Source organism: Sus scrofa, chromosome 14 (genome assembly GCF_054392235.1).
Source record: "Sus scrofa isolate SSC_HxYL_T2T_F1_AM1 chromosome 14, Sscrofa_HxYL_maternal_Yorkshire_Landrace_v2.0, whole genome shotgun sequence".
NCBI lineage: Eukaryota > Metazoa > Chordata > Mammalia > Artiodactyla > Suidae > Sus > Sus scrofa.
In genome coordinates this window covers 25,661,725-25,680,881 of record NC_139396.1, presented here as the reverse complement: position 1 = coordinate 25,680,881, position 19,157 = coordinate 25,661,725, and the positions used below count along the sequence as shown (strand labels likewise).

Here is a 19,157-nt window from a genome sequence, read left to right as displayed (position 1 = left end):
GGTGGGCACCGGAGCCACCCAGGGGGCCCCACTCCTCGAGTCTGCCAGCGATTAATCCAAGGAGAAGGAAATTCGATGTGGCAAACGTTTATTGAGCATTGACTGCAGGCCAGGCTGAGGGCAGTGACAGTGGGCCAGGCACTGGGTTGGTGGACTGAACCTCTCTGTCCAAGCCCTACTGTGGAAACATGCAGAGAAGTTTCTGGAATTGACCCAGGCTTGGTGGATAGGAATAGCCCCTTTAGGGAGCCGAAAGAGAGGCATGTGCAGACACTTCATCACGTTTGGATTTGCGAATACAGCAGCTTCTGCTCCTGGGGGCTAAGCCTGCCATTCCAGTAGCTGCCACAAGATCCACCTGCACCCCAAAGCTCTGTAGTTAAAATTCAAAGAAAACTCTCTTTGAAGAAAAGAAAGAGAACTACTCACAGTTTCCTAGCATTTAATAATTCTATGCTTTACCAATATTGTTTCATTTCCTCAAACATACTATGAGCCGGAAATTTTTCTCTCCATTTTATAGATGAAAGAACTGAGGCTCAGGAGGATGAAGGAAGCTAGTGAGCATCACACCGAAGGTAAGTGGACACTGATGGATGATTCACACCTTCGCCTGCATTTGCTTTGATTAAATTGTCCCGATGACAATTAGACCAAGCTCGTGGCTGATGCTGATTTTTGCTCAGAACATTAGGATTTGAGAGAGGAGGTGCTTGTGTGGGGGCTGGGCTTGCAGAGAGCAGCAAAGGGGTATATGTGAGCAGAAGACATGGAGGAGAAGGCAGGTAGGTTTGCGTGAGCTTTGGGATGAACAGACAAGGCAGGCAGGGGGCAGGAGTTCCAGGGCGGAGGATTTTCATGTATGAGAAGGGGCTGTGCTGGGTGCTCTGGCTCTCATGCCTGGATGTGGGAAATTGTCTCATGACATCATCCTTCAGGATCTGACTTGAACACACCAGCCTGTGCCTTATGACTGCCTTTTTTTTTTTAGGGCCATACCCACAGTATACGTAGGTTCCCAGGCTAGGGGTTGAATCAGAGCTACAGCTGCCAGCCTACACCACAGCCACAGCAACGCCAGATCTGAGCTGCGTCTGTGACCAACACCACAGCTCATGGCAATGCCAGATCTTTAACCCACTGAGCGAGGCCAGGGATCGAACCCACAACCTCATGGTTCCTAGTCGGATTTGTTTCCACTGCGCCACGATGGGAACTCTTGTTATGACCATCTTCTAAGCAGGAGTTATGTTCCACAGGAAATGTGCGTGTTTTTCCAAATCCTGAGAACAATCAGTTGAAAAACTGGGAAGATGGTTGAAAGTATGGTAAGTCTCTTGTGAGAATGAGAGCTTAATAACCAACATAGAGATGTTACTGCTTTGAAAGAACCTGCTGACAAAGTCAAAAATGAGAGCAGGAAATTTTCTTAATTTTTAAATTTTTTATAATTAGGGTATAGTTGATTTATAGTGTGTCAATTTCTGCTGCGCAGCATAGTGACCCAGTCATATTCATATATATATATATATATACACACATTTATATATATATATGTAAAAACATATATGTATATACATATATATATACACATACAGACACATCCTTTTTCTCATATTATCTTCCATCATGGTCTATCCCAAGAGATTGGATATAGTTCTCTGTGCCATACAGCAGGACCTCATTGCTGGATGCATTCTAAATGTACGTGTTTGGGAGTTCCTATGGTGGTGCTGTGGTAACAAACCTGACTAGTATCCATGAGGATGCAGGTTCGATCCCTGGCCTCGCTCAGCGGGTTAAGGGTCTGGAGTTGCCGTGAGCTGTGGTGTAGATTGCAGACATGGCTTGGATCTGGCATTGCTGTGGCTGTGGTGTAGGCCGGCAGCTACAGCTCCGATTTGACCCCTAGCCTGGAAACTTCCATATACTGTGGGTGCAGTCCTCACATAAAAACGAATAGTTTGCATCTCCCAAGCCCAAACTCCCTGTGAGAGCAGGAAATGTTGACCCAAATTGTGGAAGGTGAAGGTCAGCATTTTGAGGCGTCGGGACAGAGGCAGGTAGGGGAGCAGCTTTGAAGTCCCATGAGTCAGCCTTGCTTCTAGTTTTTGCCCTGAGAGAAGAGTTATTCGGCACCCTGTCTGCTGCTAATGGTAAGTCATTGCTGCCAATAAAATAAATATTAGTCAGCTTATACCCACGGACTACTTTATGGATGGCATTCCAAGAAATAATAAGTTTGGGGAGTGAAATATATCCCTAAGTCGGCAATTTCGGCACATGATTCTGTGTGGCGCTGTTAGGAGCTCTTGCTAGGAGAGCTGGATGTTATTTTATTTCATTACTACCCCAAAATGTTTATGGCTCAGATATTTACTGTAAGTTACTGTTCTTTGCAAATACTTGAACGGAGAAATGGAAAGAGAAGATGGTATTGGGGGAATTGGGCAACATTAAATCAGAAACGGATTTAAAGATCTGCATTGGTGGAAGCAATAACGAATTTGAAGACCCACCCAAAATCAGATCTAGTAGTCAAAATATTTCTGTGGTTAAAAAAGGAAAGGAGCTTGTATAAAGCAATCCTAACACTCAACCTGAAGTTACTACTGGACGTCCTCTTACCAGTGTGACAGAGGTCGATGCAAGATGGGAGAAATTGTCCCATCTGGAATATCTGTCACACAAAAAAGAGATCAAGATGTTTGGCTAGGGCAGTTAACGCTTGGTGTGTTTTAAAATTTCATTTTAGGAATGATAGCTTTTAAATATTAAAAATTACATATTGTGGTATTATCTCTAAGAGATTTTTACTGGCATTTATTTCTGTTACTACGCCCTTCTTTTAATGTTTTCGATTATCAAATGTCAGCATTGGGGAGAGATCATTTTTACATATTACTGACGTATATAATCTTGTTATAATGTTTTGACTCGTAATAGAAATCAACCATGCATTTATTATAGATTTTAACAGAAAACCTCTGTAATAATCATACAACCCCCCCACAACTCACTGTGTATTATCAGAGTCACTCATTCTTATCTTAAAACAAAGTGTGACGAAAAATGCAGAATAACATGATCGGAGGGGTTTCCAAGAATTACTGGGAGTTCCGATTTCATGGCTCAAATCTTGAAGGTTACCCTCTGCTGGGAATTAGGAAACCTCACGCCATGAGAATGGGAGCATGGACACCTGAATGTTCTCTCTTGCTGCTGGCCCTGACTCAAACCAGCAAGAGCAAATGCAACAGCAGGAAAGCAGGCAGGTGAGGGAGTGGATAAAAACAAGACCTGCAATTTGGTGCTACCAGTGGAAATATTTGCGATTAAGAAGAAGTACCCTGCCAGGGGAATTGCGGGTTGGCTAAGCCCCTGACGTCTGACTTCATCTGGTCTGGGAGCCGCTTATTGTCTGCAGTCATCGTGAATCCACTAAACATTCTCTCTTAACGTCACAGCCCACCTGGGGCATCGGGTCAGCAGTGGGTGTCTGTGGTCCCTCCCATCACTTCTGTACCACTCTCACCACTGGGACCTCCTCAGGCCCTGTTTCTGTCTGAGTTCCTGTTGTGTGGACGCCCAGCCTCCCTTTGTGCTTTATTTGTGTTGTGGTCATGTAGAAACATAGTTCAGAATTTAGGATTAAGTACAGCAGTCCTTTTCGGAATGAGATACCTGAAAGGGTTAGTAACAGGTGGTACAGGAGCAGAGGCATTAATAGCTGACAGTATCATAAAGCTTACCTGTTGTATTTCTATAAGCTGACACCAGGTTCAGTGGCGCTACTGAGAAGTGTCCGTGCTTCCTGGGGGCCTGGGGGGAAGGTTCTGAATCTTTGCTTTCCCTTCTGGAAATTGGGGATAGGTAGCAGACCCAATTAGTTGCCCATTTAGGCTTCATTCCACCTTCTTCAGGTTAATAGAGCTCAGATTTTATTCAACTGCTGGGTCAAGGGATGCTTCATGGACCTTCCTTCTTCTCTAGGGGAAGAATGATGAACAGATAAAGCCAATCAAGGAAATTCTATTTTTTCAGCCAGGTCTGATTAGGCCTGGGCTTGTAAACCCCCCCCACCACCATGGTTAATGAGATGTAAGAGGAGGTTTCCTGGGAGGTGTCTACAACCCTTTGCTTCGAAAATCATAAAATGGAGAGACACTTTTCCCCCTTTTGATTGTGGCTATGTGAGGACATACCTAGACCAGCTGACTGCAGCCATTTTGTGACTAAGAGGAGAGCTGCCAGCTGGCTGAGGATGCAGATCAGAAAGATGGGAAGAACTTGAGGCCTTGGTGCCCTCTCAGTATGACTTTATTTTTTGAAAGCCCTGGAGCTGCTCCGCCTCTATTTTGAGATGTCTTTGAACGAGAGTGTTAAGTACCACTCCCTGTGTCAGCTGCACTTGGCAGTGAGAAGCATCTCAAACATGACTAGCCCTTGCCCTCTTGCAAGATGAATTTTGTAATAAAACATGTAGAAGGGCTTTTGAAAAGTTACAAACTCTATAGCTTGAAGCCACTTCTCTCTCTCTCTCTCTCTTTTTATTTTATTTTTTTTAGGGCCACACCTGCAGCATATAGAAGTTCCCAGGCTAGGGGTCGAATCAGAGCTGCAGCTGCTGGCCGACGCCACAGCCACAGCAACATGGGAGATGAGCCATGTCTGCGACCAACACCACAACTCACGGCTATGCCGGATCCTTAACACACTGAGTGAGGCCAGGGATTGAACCCTCATCCTCATGGACCCTTGTCGGGTTTGTTTCTGCTGAGCCACAATGGGAACTCCCAAACCAGTTATTTTTAACACACACACACACACACAAAGTATTGAATGGTGCAATGTTGTGTGTTGTGACTCCCATGGAAAAACTGGGAGGTGGAAAGTCTTCCTAAGGTCTCTGGATTCAGACCCTATTGCCAGCCCTCTGCTTGGCTCATGAATGAGGCTGAGTCCACCTTCTCTGGAGGTGGTGTGCTGTATTTGGGGGTACCTTGCATGGGTTGCCAAGAGACCTGATGTTAGGTTTGTCTCTGCAATTACTTAGCTGTGTGACCCTGGACAAGTTAAATAACGTCTGTAACTGACGCCTCTTTTGGAATTTGGGGATAATGGCCCGCCTTCCTCTTAGGATGCTGGTGGCATCAAATAAGAGAGTGTATACTTCTCAAACTGTATGACAAGACAGCGATGGTGATTGCTATAGACTGAATAATTTGTTTAGCCACCAAATTCATATCTGGAAGCCCTAACCCTCCATGTGTTGGTATTAGAAGGTGGAGCCTTTGGGAAACGGTTAGGTGGTGAGGCGTTTGTCCTCGTGAATGGGATTCTTGCCTTTATGAAGAAGACTCTAAAGACTCCTCGTCCTTTCCACCCTGTGAGGACACAGAGAAAAAGATGGACATCTATGAACCAGGAAGCCTTAATCTTGGACCTCCCTGCCTCCAGAACTATGAGAAATAAATGCTGTTTATAAGTTTTCCACATCCCTAACATTTTTGTTATAACAGCCCAAACAGACTAAGACAGTGATGATGAGTAAGAAGAAGATGATGATGATAAAGATGAATTTGCTCCATCTGTCCATCATTACATAAACAACACAACAAAACTCGGAATTCTAAATTCTAATCATAAAACTTGGACAGGGTGGCAGAGGAACAGAAGAGGGTCACAGAAGAGGTGAGAAATCTGAAATCTACAAGGGGGCAGCCAAAGTAGCTGGAGGAGCATTCAGAGAAACAGAGATGGCCGTCTCCTTAATGCAGCACCGTGAGCCTCCCTGGAGTGGCCCAGGGGCCTCCTTCCTATATTATGTTCTGGCACATTCATAAGTTTCAGTTCAAGTGGATTTTTTCCTCCTAACCCACATCCAATCTAACTCTGTAGGCATTCAATTCAGATCTTCCCTTTCCTGGAGCTGCTGGTATAGCCTGGGGCAGCAGAACGCTGGACTCCAGCGAGCATCTTCCTTTTCTTTATTCTGTATAAACACCTGGATTTGACAATTCTCTCCTTACAGATGTACCTCTCGCCACAGAATCAATGAGTTTCTCTAAGTACATAAATCAAATTTTTTTGTAAATTGAGTCATTTGTCAACGTGGTAGGAAAGTTTGCTAGCTATACAAATCCCGCGGTGACTGACCTCTTAGGTTCAACAGCTGAGTGGGAGGGAATAAAAATTTGAATCTGGCTGAATCAGGTCCTTCAGTGTAGAGCATCCTATTTGTCCAGAACATTTCTTTCCATTTCTCCTTCATGATCTTTCCCTCACCACCCTGTGTGTTTTAGATATAAGCACATTGATTCCTCATCATGCTAGGCATGGCCACATTCCAGCCTGGTGAACTCCTACTCAAACTTCAAGGCCCACTCCATTTGTCCCCTCCTTCCTGCAACTTTTCCTTTTTATTCCATTATAAATGGATTGTTTGGTTTATCTTGATCCCCAGAGAATTTTCACATCTTCACTGTAGCACCTATTGCATTGGTAGAAGTACTTGTTTACCTGTCTGTCTCCCTCTGTTGGGATATGAGTTTCCTAAGGGCAGGGAATCCCCTCTTAAATATCTTTTTTATCACTTGCACTGGCATGATGCCCTGCATACAGAAAAAGTAATCAATAAACATTTGTTGAATTAAATTGAATTTGTAAATTCGATTTGCTTAAGGGAGAACACACCTGTATTCATTTCACAAAAGGATTCTTGGCTATATAAATCATTTTGCCAAAGGATCTCTTCAAAGGGTAAGCCCTGGGGTAGTTGCAGTGGGATGTAGTTTCAAAGAAGCCACATTCCCCATCACTCTTTGCAGGAGTACGTTTCTGGCTTAAAGTGGAACGAGACAACATACCCATCTGGAGCTGCAGTCCACACCTCACTCACGCACAGTAATGGCCTCCATGAGACATAGTTCATAGATGGATAATTTCCTCCTTCTGCCCTTCAGCCTCTGAAGAGAAGCCCTGGGTCTGCACCTTTGGTGGGCACAGGCATCCAAGGCACAGCCTGAGCTTCTGAAACAACCTGTGGTCTGCTAAGGACATGGGGAGGCGGCAGAAGACGGATCCTGTTAAAGAAAAGCATACGTATGGCTCCCCCATCTCTCAGCCATCATAACAGCCCATTTCAATTTCACCCTGAAATCACCCATCTGTCATCACCCATTAAAGGTGTTTGTAAGGAACTGCAAAAGATTGAGGCTGATGCTTTTTGGCACTAATATTGCTATTAATATTGATATCCCTTGTAATGCCAGCATCATATTATTAGTGCTTCTTGCAGCCTCCTTGCACGTCGTCCTGTTCTCCACTCTTATGATCCTTAGCCTTGCCCTGCAGCTTATTTTTAAGGACTTTCAGAAGTTATCGATTACTCAGTAAAAGGGAGCAAGAAATCAAACCTTGCCTTTACTCATGTGTTATATAGTATGTGTTGGACTCGTCCTTCTCTAAACTAAGCTAGAGGATAACTTTCCTCTCTCACCAAGACAGAGCCTGGCACATCTTTAATCACTCATTAATCCCCTGAATATTTATTGAACACCACTGTTTTTTGAGGTACTGTGCAAGCTGTGGGGACCCAGAGATGAAGAGTCAGGGTCCTGCCCTTCTGATGGCCGATGGTGGGTGGGCCCCAGGGGTGAGAGCAGTGCTGCCATGAGATGCGAAGCAGCACAGAGGAGGGCCCCTCTGCGTGATGCAGAGGTTGCAGTCAGAAAAGACTTCTGGACTTGCTGATAGCAGAGCCCAGCTTTGTGGGCTGAATTGTGTTTCCTGTCCCTGTTCAAACCCCCACTTCCTCAGAATGGGAATGGGGAGTTCCCATTGTGGCTCCTTGGAAATGAATCCGACTAGTATCCATGAGGATGCATGTTTGATCCTTGGCCTCGCTCTGTGGGTTAAAGGATCCAGCATTGCCATGAGCATAGGTTACAGACTCGGCTTGGATGTGGCATAGCTGGCAGCTACAGCTCTGATTTGACACCTAGTCCAGGAACTTCTGTATGCCATGTGTGTGCCCCCCCCCCAAAAAAAGAGAGAGAGAATATGATTATATTTGAAGATAGAGTCTTCAAGGAGATGATTAAGGTACAGTGAGGTCACCGTTTGGGCTCTTATCCAAATGAGTGGTGTCCTTATAGGAACAGGAGATTAGGACTCAGACAGCCACAGGAGGAAGACCATGTGAAGACACAGGGAGAAGGCGGCCATCTACAAGCCTCAGAGAAGAGGCCTCAGCAAAAACGACCCCACAGAACCTTGATCTTGGACTTCCAGTCTCTAGGACTGTGAGACGATAAACGTCTGTTGTTGACATTGCCTACCTGTGGTCCTTTGTGAAGGCAGCCCAAGCTGCCTAATACAGGCCTGAAGGTAGCCTGTGTCCATCCCTCGATGCTTTGGGAGTCAGAACACGTGGAAGGCGTCTGGATGAGCTACTGCAGGGAGAGGGTGTTCGTGGAGAGCTGGAGGGGCACCAGCATGGCTGGAGGTCGAGTCTTCTCAGACTTCTTTCTCTGTAAAACCTCGAGAAGAACGCAGCAGTGAAGTCAAGGCCACTTGGAGAAGACGTTCTCCATCGCCTGTGCTAAGCAGGGGCTACGGTCACAGTGGAGAAAGGCGAAAACATTGTGGTCTTTCCAGGTATTTGTTGGTGGCTTTATATCCATACAGTTCTTCCGTCCTACTTTATCACGTGGACCCCACACTTGATGTGCGTGGAGATGTGGCATGGATTATGAATGAGGACATCTAAGTTCAGAGAAGGCCTTAGAGGACCCTAAGGACCCTTAGCTGGAGGGACTGTTCGTAGGAACACCTTCTGCTGATGATCAGCAGTGGGACGAGCCTGTATCCATCAAGGTCCCTGGAGCAGGTTCCTTTTGTTCAAATTCTGCCCCACCTGACCTCCCCTGCAGCATGCACCTTGGCCTCCCATGGAAACCTCAGCAGTTATAGGATTGGAGGAGGGTTTGTTTAAGAATGAACTTGATCCCTTATTTCACACAAAGGTGAGATTTTCTTACAAAAACATCCTTGCTCCAGCAAGCACCTCTTTTCCGCAGCCACTCCTGTTTCAATGTCTTATGTGTCTCAAATGCCCTCTCTTTTTTAAAATTTATGCCTAGTTGGCTTACAGTATTGTGTTTGTTTCAGGCATGCAGCAAAGTGATTTGGTTTTATATATACTCTCATACTAAGTGAAGTAAGTCAGAAAGAGAAAGACAAATACCATATGATATCACTAATATATGGAATCTAATATACGGCACAAAGGAACCTTTCCACAGAAAAGAAAATCATGGACTTGGAGAACAGACTCCTGGTTGCCAAGGGGGAGGGGAGAGGGAGCAGGATGGATTGGGAACTTGGGGTTCGTAGATGCAGACTATCGCCTTCAGAATGGATAAGCAATGAGATCCTGCTGTGTAGCACTGGGAACTATGTCTAGTCACTTATGATGGAGCAGGATAATGTGAGAAAAAAGAATCTATACATGTAGATTCACCATGCTGGGTCACCCTGCTGTACAGTAGAAAATTGACAGAACACTGTAAACCAGCTATAATGAAAAAAATAAAATAAAAATCATTATATAAAAAATTGTATTTGGTTATATATATTATATATAATTTTTAAGATTAGTTTCCATTATAGGTTATTACAAGATATTGAATATAGTTCCCTGTTTTATGCAGTAAATCCTTGTTGCTCATCTATTTTATGTATCACACTGTGTATCTGTTAATCCCCTACTAATTTATTCCCCCTCTTCTCCCCTTGGGTAACTACAAGTTTGTTTCTATGTCTCTGAGACTCTTTAAGCCCCCAGGTCTTGGCTTTCTACCCCTGGACCACCCCACCTTTACCACCCACCAGCAAAACAGGTCCTAGCCCCAACCCTAGAGTCTTTTTTTTTTTTTTTTCCTTTTGGTATGATGGAGGTAGGACTGAATTTTTTTTTTTACTTTATTTTTTTATTGTTATTTCCCCCAACACACTTTTTTTTTCCCCCACTGTACAGCATGGGGACCCAGTTACACATACATGTATACATAATTTTTTCTCCCATTGTCGTGCTGCATTGTAAGCATCTAGACATAGTTTTCAGTGCTACACAGCAGGATCTCATTGTAAATCCATTCCATGAGCAATAGTTTGCATCCATTGACCCCAAGCTCCCAATCCCTCCCACTCCCTCCCCCTCGCCCCAGGCAACCACAAGTCTATTCTCCTGGAATATGCTGCTACCCCAGGCTGCAGGCAGATGCCTGTGGGGTCTTCCAAGGCTCAGCTGTTGCTATAGAAGGGGAGGCGTGGCAGAAGCTGGAGAAAAGCCTGGGCAGCTTCAGAGCCCTGGCTGGTATCCCTCCTGAGATTTCTGAAGGCAAATGGAACTCACCTCCTTGAAAATAAATTCTCCTAATAGACTCCCCAGTCTAGGCTACATGTGGAATTCTCCCAGCAGTCTAGGGAAAACCGGCCAATGTGTCCCTCGTCCTTAAGAAATAATAACCTTGACCTTATTTTGCTCAAGGCACTTCTCCATTTATCTTGGCCTGGTTTTCATGACAAAATGTTCTTGCATTAACTCTGGACCATCTGGGGGGAATGGCATGTATAGAGCTTTTCTCCGACCCCTAGATTTCTCTCTTGAGAGTAGGGGATTTCAGTGCACCCCACATGTATGCCTTTTCTAAAATAGAGCCGAGGAGTTCCCATTGTGGCTCAGCAGTAACAAACCTGACTAGTATCCTCGACGATGCTGGTTTGATCTCTGGTCCTGCTCATTGTGTTAAGGATTCAGTGTTGCTGTGAGCTGTGGTGTAGGTTGCAGACACGGCTTGGATCTGGTGTTGCTGTGGCTGTGGTGTGGACTGGCAGCTGCAGCTCCAATTTGACCCCTAGCCTGGGAACTTCCATATGCTGCAGGTGTGACCATAAAAAGACAAAAAAATAAAAAAGTATAAAATAAAGCTGATACCATGCTAGGCTTAAAACCAGGTTTGGGTGTTCGAATCTCACACTTTCCTTCCCATGTATTTTGAAAGGATGTCTAGTCATGGACTCTGAATCTGGGTGGGTTTGGACTTGGTGACTAGCTTTCTAAAGCCTCCGTGGCGCACTTGTTCATAAATTCAGGCTGCGGCACTTTGGTATTAATGCCAGACCCCGATCTAAGGGTTGGCAGCATGAAGACAAGAGAAACAAGATTCCTGCCTTCGGAGAAGTTATATTAGGGCTGGGAAACATGTCAATTAAGAATGGCAACAGAGGAGTTCCCACTGTGGCACAGTGGGTTAAGAACCCAACTGCAGCAGCTCAGGTTGCTGTGGGGGCAGGAAGGTTCAATCCCTGGCCCGGCGTAGTGAGTTAAAGGATTTGGTGTTGCTGCAGCTGCAGCATAGGTCACAGCTGTGGCTCAGATTTGATCCCTGGCCCCTGAACTTCCACATGCCATGGGTGCAGCTTTAAAAAAAAAAAAAAAAAAAAAAGGAATGGCAATAAAAAGTCACAACAATTCCCTGAAAGTCCCTCCCCAAGCACTGACATTCTGAGGGCCTCGGACAGCATTGGCAGGTACAGTCCCTTCACTTTGCAGGTGTGGGATCGGAGACCCAGAGAGGGGAGGCAAAAAGAAAAGGCACATCTGACAGCTAGTGTGGTTGGCACTCTCTGGGCAAATGCGGGGGCCTCCATGTCTCTCACAGTGCCAGGGTCCAGTGCGGTGCTTGGACCGAAGGAGCTGTTCTCTTGAACCCAGAAGCTGTATCCCCTGGCTTCTCCCCCTGGTCCCTCTGGGGGCTGCGCAGCCAGGCCAGCCCAGCCGGAGCCCTTCTCAGGGTGAGCACATCACCACTGTCTCTACTTTCCTACTCCTCCACGTCCAGAAGGCAGGGCTGGAATTGCTCTCTCCGTCAGTCAGGGGGGGAGACAGCCAACAGGGTCAGCATGGGCACCTCCCCTCATTCTGGCCCCTCCCTGAGCGCTCTCTCTCTCTCTCTCTCTCTCTCTCTCTCTCTCTCTCTCTCTCTCTCTCTCGCTCTCTCTCTCTCTCTCTCTCTCTCTCTCGCATCCCCAGTTCTCTTTTCTAAGAACCCCTGCCTCCCAGCACCTGTTAACCTATGCGTCCCCCAGCTGCATGGCTGGGCAGCCGCTCCTAGGTGGCCAAGGGCAGTTGTGAGCAGATGGTAGCCAATAACTCCACTTTCTCTACCCGTCTCTGCAGCTGTACCTGCAGTTCTCCCTCCGGCCCGCAAGCTCAGCTCTTTGCCTTCCCCGTGTGGGGGCCCAAGGACCAGCGTGGAAGTCATTTCCCTGTAGGTACAGTTGGTGCTGATGCTGAGCAGGCAGCTGCAGGCTTGATCGGTGGCCCCCTCCACAGGCTGGGTGAGAGGCCCTCTCCCCTCTCCTGCCCCCCAGCAAGGCTTCAGTCCACGTGTCATGACATCTTGGGGCCTTTGTACGTGGCCGGACTCTTCGCTTTGATCCCGTGTCAGACCCCGGCTTTATTATTTTTCCAAGCACAGTGATTATCCCCTAATCATGCCAGGAAATGAAAAACCGCAGACGCTTTCCACTCGGTGGCCCTGTAGATCTCTGTTGTATTATGAATGTGAAAGTTGATTGAACCAGGGAAACAATTTGAAGGCAGTTTCCAAAGCGACCTTGATAAGAGGAAGCCTCTCCCAAGGTCTAGGGCAGCTCAGGCTGGCTTGGAGTGCAGAGCCATGATGGGGGTGGGACAGGGCAGGGACTGGAGTGTCCTGCCCTTGGCCCCCTCCCCGTAGGTCTGAGTAGCAGGGAAAGCCACAGCCCAGAGCCTCAGGACTCACCTGTGTGAGCCCAGCTGCGGTGTCACAGAGCGATAAGAGACTGGTCCTGTCCCCAAAGCCCAGCTCACGTGTTCTGGCCTCATGACTGAGGGACTCCTGATGGGTGCTACTTCCCTCCTAACTGCCTAGGAATTCCTGTCTCCACAGCCGTCCTCCTCCCTTATCAAGGTGGGGACTTTCTCTGTTCACCTGTGTATCTCCTATACCTGGTCTCCAGGGTGAATGGATGCCAGCACTGCAAGTACAGTAATAATGATGACCACGAGAATGCATAGGTGACGCTATGTGCCCTGGGTGTTGTAAATTTTGCCACTAATCTAATCTTCATGACCAGTCTCAGAGGACCTGCTTGCCAGTGCTTCCCAGTTTGTCATCTTTCCACCGTCTAGTTTCCCACCTCAGGTGATACTGTGACTGCCTTATCACCATCCAATTGCAGGGAAAGCAAAGGAGGAGAAAGGTTCTTCTTCTGCTCTTTAATCTGAAGCCACTTCTCTGCTGAGAAAGACTCCTTTCTCCTTTCGTTTCCTGTCTCTCCTTCCTTGCCTTCTTCCCTTGCCTCAGGTCTTCTGGGCATCTGCCGGCCTCCCTGGTTTGCCTCAGTTCCTGATCCCCTACAATGTGCACCTGCTCAGAGCCCCGCCAGATCCTGTCCCGCTAGCCACACCAGCCCGCCAGCTCCGCCAGGTCCAGAGGGCACTGCTCCTGCTTCCTCTGCATGGAAAGATCTTTAATATCATCACTTGCCTCCTGCCTTCCTTTTTGAATGTTGTGGATATTGTCTCTGTTGACAGCCTGCTCATTTTTAAAAGGATATTCGCTATTCTTTGGCTTTGGGATGGGACAGCCCAGGTACACATAAAGAAAACCATTTATAAAATAAATATCACCAGGACCGGTCTTGCTCCCTGAGGCGGTGGGGCCAGCAGGCAGAAAGGAAGGCGCACACCCCCTCAAAGGGGAGGGGGACCAGGACGCTCCATCTGGAGCTGGGTTTGCAGGGACCCTCGAACCACAGCCCCACAGCAAGTCTACATCCCCCAGCTGTTTTCATAGGTGTATAGCCGATGCTTGATCAATGTACTCTGTGGAGCATGCATTGTGTGCAAGGCTCTTCGGCGCCAACAGAAGAGTCCTAGCCCTTATGGAGCCCAGGGTCTAGCTGGGAGAAGGCGGGCATGCTAACTGGTGCTTTTCCGAGTACCTGACAGGCACTCACTCTCTGAATCCTTAAACCACCCTGAGCAGCTGGGTAAGGACAGTATCATCCTCAGCATTTTACAGAAGAGAGAACTGAAGAGAGAACTGAGGCACAGGGAGGTTAAGTACATAGCTCAAAGGCGAAAAGCTATGAAAGGGCAGGGCCAGGATTCCGACCCTGACAGTGTTGGCTCTCCTGCCTCTTATGTGTCTTGGTGTGGACTTGGAAGAGCCAACACGGGGAGGCATGTGTGAGTGGTACACACCTGTAGCCAGAGTGCCAAGACTGGAGCCACATCTGCGACCTATGCAGCAGCTTGCAGCAATGCCCAATCCTTAAGCCACTTAAACTTGAGTGAGGCCAAGGATCGAACCCTCATCGTCACAGATGCTGTCTTAACCCCTGAGCCACAGTGGGAACTCCCTCATCCATGAATTTTGGTTCACACAGCCTGGCCCCTCATAGCCGCCTCAGCTCTGGTGGGAGAGTGTTCCCCTCTGAGGTCTGAGGTGTATGGGGGCTGGTGGCCCAGAGCAGAGAGACAGCACACTCGCCATAGGAAGAGCCTTTGATGGCCTGACAGCCCCAGGTGACTGGGGTCAGGGAGTGGGGAGGGAGTCAGGCAGAGAGGGTTCAAGCTAGTTGCATTGGATTCTGAATCCTGCATGGATGAAACTCAGATGATTTCAAATGGTCACATACAAGAGCTGTGGGGTTCTGGACTTTGATCTGCAGCAAGAATAGTGCATGTGTGTGTACACATTTGTAATCTCCTTGCTCAAAAAGTTATTCACTCCTTCTAAAAGTGGAGGCCGAGTCTGATAAATTGCTGACTGCTTCAACATGAATATTGTTCAATTATTCACAGATGTGTTTGGTCTGACAAAAGCCTTTGCTTCAGCACATTTCCCCTGTTAACCAAAGGTATTCATGTTAATATAGAATCAGCTGTCATTAGCACAGACTTTCAGCCGCTTTCAACAACTCGGTGTCTTCTTTCTTCACGTGATTTAATTAGTGTGAGGCTGGACTCCTGGGCTCTTAATTCATCCAGGAAGTTGAACAAACTGGATTTTGACACCTGCTGAATTCCCCAAGCCAGGCTGTCTGCCCCGTTCTTCACCCACTGAACTAGACGGTGGGACGCTGGTTTTGCATCTCTCCCACACCAACCTTGGGGAGACCAGTTGACCCGGGCTAGAAGTCAAGATTCCAGACAAAGGTGTGGTTTCACACCCTCTACTTCAGATTCGATTGAGCCAAAGGCTCGCTCTTCTACCAGCTGGGTGACTTTCATCCCCCTCCCTTTAGTGACTGGGTGGTCCACGTGATCTTCTGATGGCCAGGGAGGGCCAGGTCCCTTAGAGACCACCAAGGGCAATGATGTTCAAGTTTTTGTTTTCATCCATGTGACACTTTTCAAAGGACATCTTGTGCCAAATGCTAAATGTCCATGAGGGAAGAGCAAAGCTATCCTGGAGGAAGCAGAAGTGGAGTCACATGGTTTTTCTTTGTCCCCAGATCCAGAAATCCATGTCAGAAACTCCAGGGCTCTGCAAATCCCAGCCTAAAGTCCACGGTCAATCAAAGCCCAACCAAGGGATACAAGGGGGGAGAGGGAAGGGGGAGGAGAAGGACAGCAGTAGGAGATTAAGAAGGACAAACTATTATGTAAAAATAAGCTACAAGGATACATTATACAACACAGGGAATACAGCCAATATTTTATAATAGCAGGAAATGGAGTATAGCCTGCAAAAATTGTGAATCACTATGTTGGATACCTGTATACCTTATATAATATTGTACATTAACTATACTTCAATGAAAAAAGGCTTAAGAGAAAACTAACAATTTCATTATTACTAACAGTTGCAACCAGTCGGTTTTTTTTTTTTTTTTGGTAAATTTACAATCAAAATTTGATTAAGTTGCTTCTGTTAAGTCAGAAAAATAGCCTTATTTCACTGAAAATGCTTATTTGGATGTCAGCTGTTTTTTCAGACTTTTAAAAGTGGAGTCATTCAATTCAGAGAAAATTGAAGGGAAAAAAAAAACAAACTAACCCAACCAAGGGAGGGTCTGGCTGGACCAAGGTCAGATCCCAGTTACTGGCAGAGATGTACTGGGTTGCATTTGCTCTGAGGGCTTCTGTCAATACTCTAGTCACTCAATCCCTTCTTCCAAGGCTCTTCCTAAATGCCTCCTTCATTAAGGCTCTCTCAACATTTACAATACGCTTGTTCATTTTCCTCTCAACAAATATTTGTTGAGCTTCTCCTACATGTAAGGCTCTGTTTTTAAGTTCTGGGGAAGCAGCAGGAGACAACAGATATGAAAACCTTTGCTCCCTTGCAGCTTGTATTATAGTGGAGAGAGAGAAATAATAAACAAATGAATAAGTAGATAAGTATTTAGAGGAAAACAGAGCAAGGGAGGGAATGACAGGGATGGGATGGGGATTTTAGTAAGTGTTCTCCAACTGGAGGATGACACTGAAGCCCTGATGTGGAGGGGCTGGAAAGAGAGAACATATGAGTGTCTGGTCTAAAAGAGTCCAGAACGAGGAAATAGGAAATGTGACTGACAGGGCAGAGGTAGGAATGTACTTAGAGAGTTGACGGACGTGAAGAAGTCAGTGTAGCTAGAATAAAGGAAGCCAAAGGGGTAATGGGGCCAGATCATTCAGGACCTTACAGGGCACTGACGGGGCTTATGTTCACTCTTGGCTGAATAGAAGGGCACTGCACGGGGTTGAGCCAAGAGAGCCCGTGAGCTGACCTGGGTTTTGAAGGGATTACACCTGTCACAGCATCGAGGAAAGATAGAGAGGCACCAAGGCAGGAAGTTAGTACACAGGAGACTTCACTATGGAGGGACTCTGGGATAGAGATGATAATGACTTACATCCAGTGGTGGTGAGGGTGGAGACAGGTGTTTGCATTCTGGATGTATTCTGAAGGTAGAGCCAGCAAAATTTGCTGAAGGACTTGTTGTGAGGTGACAGCAAAAGAGCGGTCAGGGATGGTTATGCAGTTTTTAGCGTGAGCCAACAGAACGTTGTCATTAACCCAGATGAGGAGAACTGGAAAAAACAGGTTTTCAGCATGCAGCCGTGGGTGGATATCAGAGGCTCGGTTTTGGGAAAGTTAACTTTAGGTACCTGTCCCACGTCCACCTGGCAAAGTGATGTGAAGATTCTGTCCAGTTGTGAAGCTTCCAGCCTTTCGGTCCTGAGTACACAGTTGTGATTTTCAAAAGCCACATGTTCCTATTCTGTGCAGGGTAGTAATGATCTGTGCACGTGCCTGAGTGTTGTTAGGGCATGTCAGCATCTTGGTGCTGATAGCCTTCTTCATCCTGGTTTCCTCCACTGCTTCGGCACCATGCTGGGCAGATAGACTCTGTTCAAGAGCTGCTTGTCATCGGTGGTGAATTCCACAAACATTTTGGAAGAGTTTGAGAACTGAAAGGGCAGCAGGACAGAGCTTAGTATATTTCAGATTGTTTTCTGCTAAACATTAATCCCTTGAGATATTGATTAAAAAATCAGATTCCATCGTCAGTTGTTTGGGAAGTTCTATATTCTGTACCCCTCCCTTTGAGCATCACAAAGCACAGTTACACATTCAAAGTGTATGTATGTGTGTATTTTTAAAAACTCTCCAAATGTATCTAACTCTATTCATCTCAGTGTCTCCCAGTCATATCTGGCTACTGACCTCTTTTTTATAACCCTTATGATAACAGTATTATCTGGAACTAGTGTTGTATAAAACACACCATGCGATATATTGGGAGACAAAATAATGCTGAAATTAGGAATCTGAAGGCTTGGGTTTGACTTGCCACAGTGTGATCTTAGACCAATACTGTTAACCTATCTGGATTCTGTTTCCTTATCTGAGGTAATCAGACTAGTAGATTCTGTGGCTCAAATGGGCAACATGCAAATTTTATTCATTCTTTTCATTTGCATTTCTCCCTGGAGTAGGATTTGATTTTAGCAAGTTAGCAAAGGCACTGTAGTTTACATTGAGTATCCAGTTGATCTCTTCTTGCTTCTTACCCCAGTTCCTTCTTAGATGCCCTAGGAAAACTCATGCTATGCCCTTGCTTTAAATTCCCAGCCTCAATACTCCAAGAAACAAGTTTTTTTAAAAAAAATTTAAAATAAGCTGATAGAAATGGACCTGCAAAAAGAAAGAAAAAAAAGAGAAATGAACCCAAGTAAATGAGAAATTATAATCAACATAAATGGGCTAAATGCTAAAGCATAACAAAACAAAGCCAAGTCCAGACATATACCAGTTAAATGTCAAAAATCAAGGATACAGAAAAGCTGAAAATAGGGATGGAAAAAAACATACATTAGGCAAATGCTAAAGGAAATTTGGCTATATATATCTCAGATATAATAGCCTTTAAGGCCAAAAGACACTTTTAGAGATTAAAAAAAAGAGCTCATTACACATTGATAAAATGTTCAGTGTGCTATAAATATGTAACAATTCTACATCTGAATGTATCTAACAGTGTAGCTTCAAAATACATAAAACGAAAATTGATCTATCTGTAAGGACAAATTGACAAAACTACCATCTGTGTGGGAGATTTTAACATCTTGCTCTCAGAGACTGGTAGGTCAAGCAGATCAAAATCAATAATGACAGAGAAGATCTGAACTACGCATTTAACAAGCATGATTTAAGGGATGTGTATAGAACACTGCACCAATAATAGGAGAATACACATTCTTTTCAAGCACACATAGAACACATATAAAAATTGATCAAGTCCTAGCCTGGCCTGTATGTCTTTCAAAGAATCTAATCTAACAGACCACATGCTCAGGCAACAATGGAATTCCCATTTGAAATAAAAAGGAAGAAACCATATTAGAAGTTAAAGAAATTCTGTAATAAATATATAAATATTTGTTGGAAAAAAATGGTGGAACTAGTCTAAATCAAACCTTGTGTGATGCAGCTAAATTGGTGCCTACAGATGAAAATTATGGCCTCAAATGTTTTTATTATAGAGGAAGAGAGGGTGAAGAGAAACAAACAGCTAAACATTGAACTTTAAAAGATAGAAAATAA

General features: G+C 45.6%; 1 long non-coding RNA gene across 2 annotated transcripts in view; it reads left to right on the top strand.

Annotated features, from left to right (window-relative positions):
• The window catches only part of LOC102166756 (uncharacterized), a 283,514-nt gene that overhangs the window by 151,166 nt on the left and 113,191 nt on the right, over positions 1–19,157 (top strand). Inside the window, exons 4-5 of one of the 2 annotated variants that reach the window (XR_014826893.1) lie at positions 524–578; positions 1,260–1,381. This is a non-coding gene — a long non-coding RNA (uncharacterized LOC102166756). Of the gene's footprint in view, positions 1–523; positions 579–1,259; positions 1,382–19,157 lie in introns of those variants that run through there. The other variant, XR_014826892.1, reaches the window with a different exon arrangement.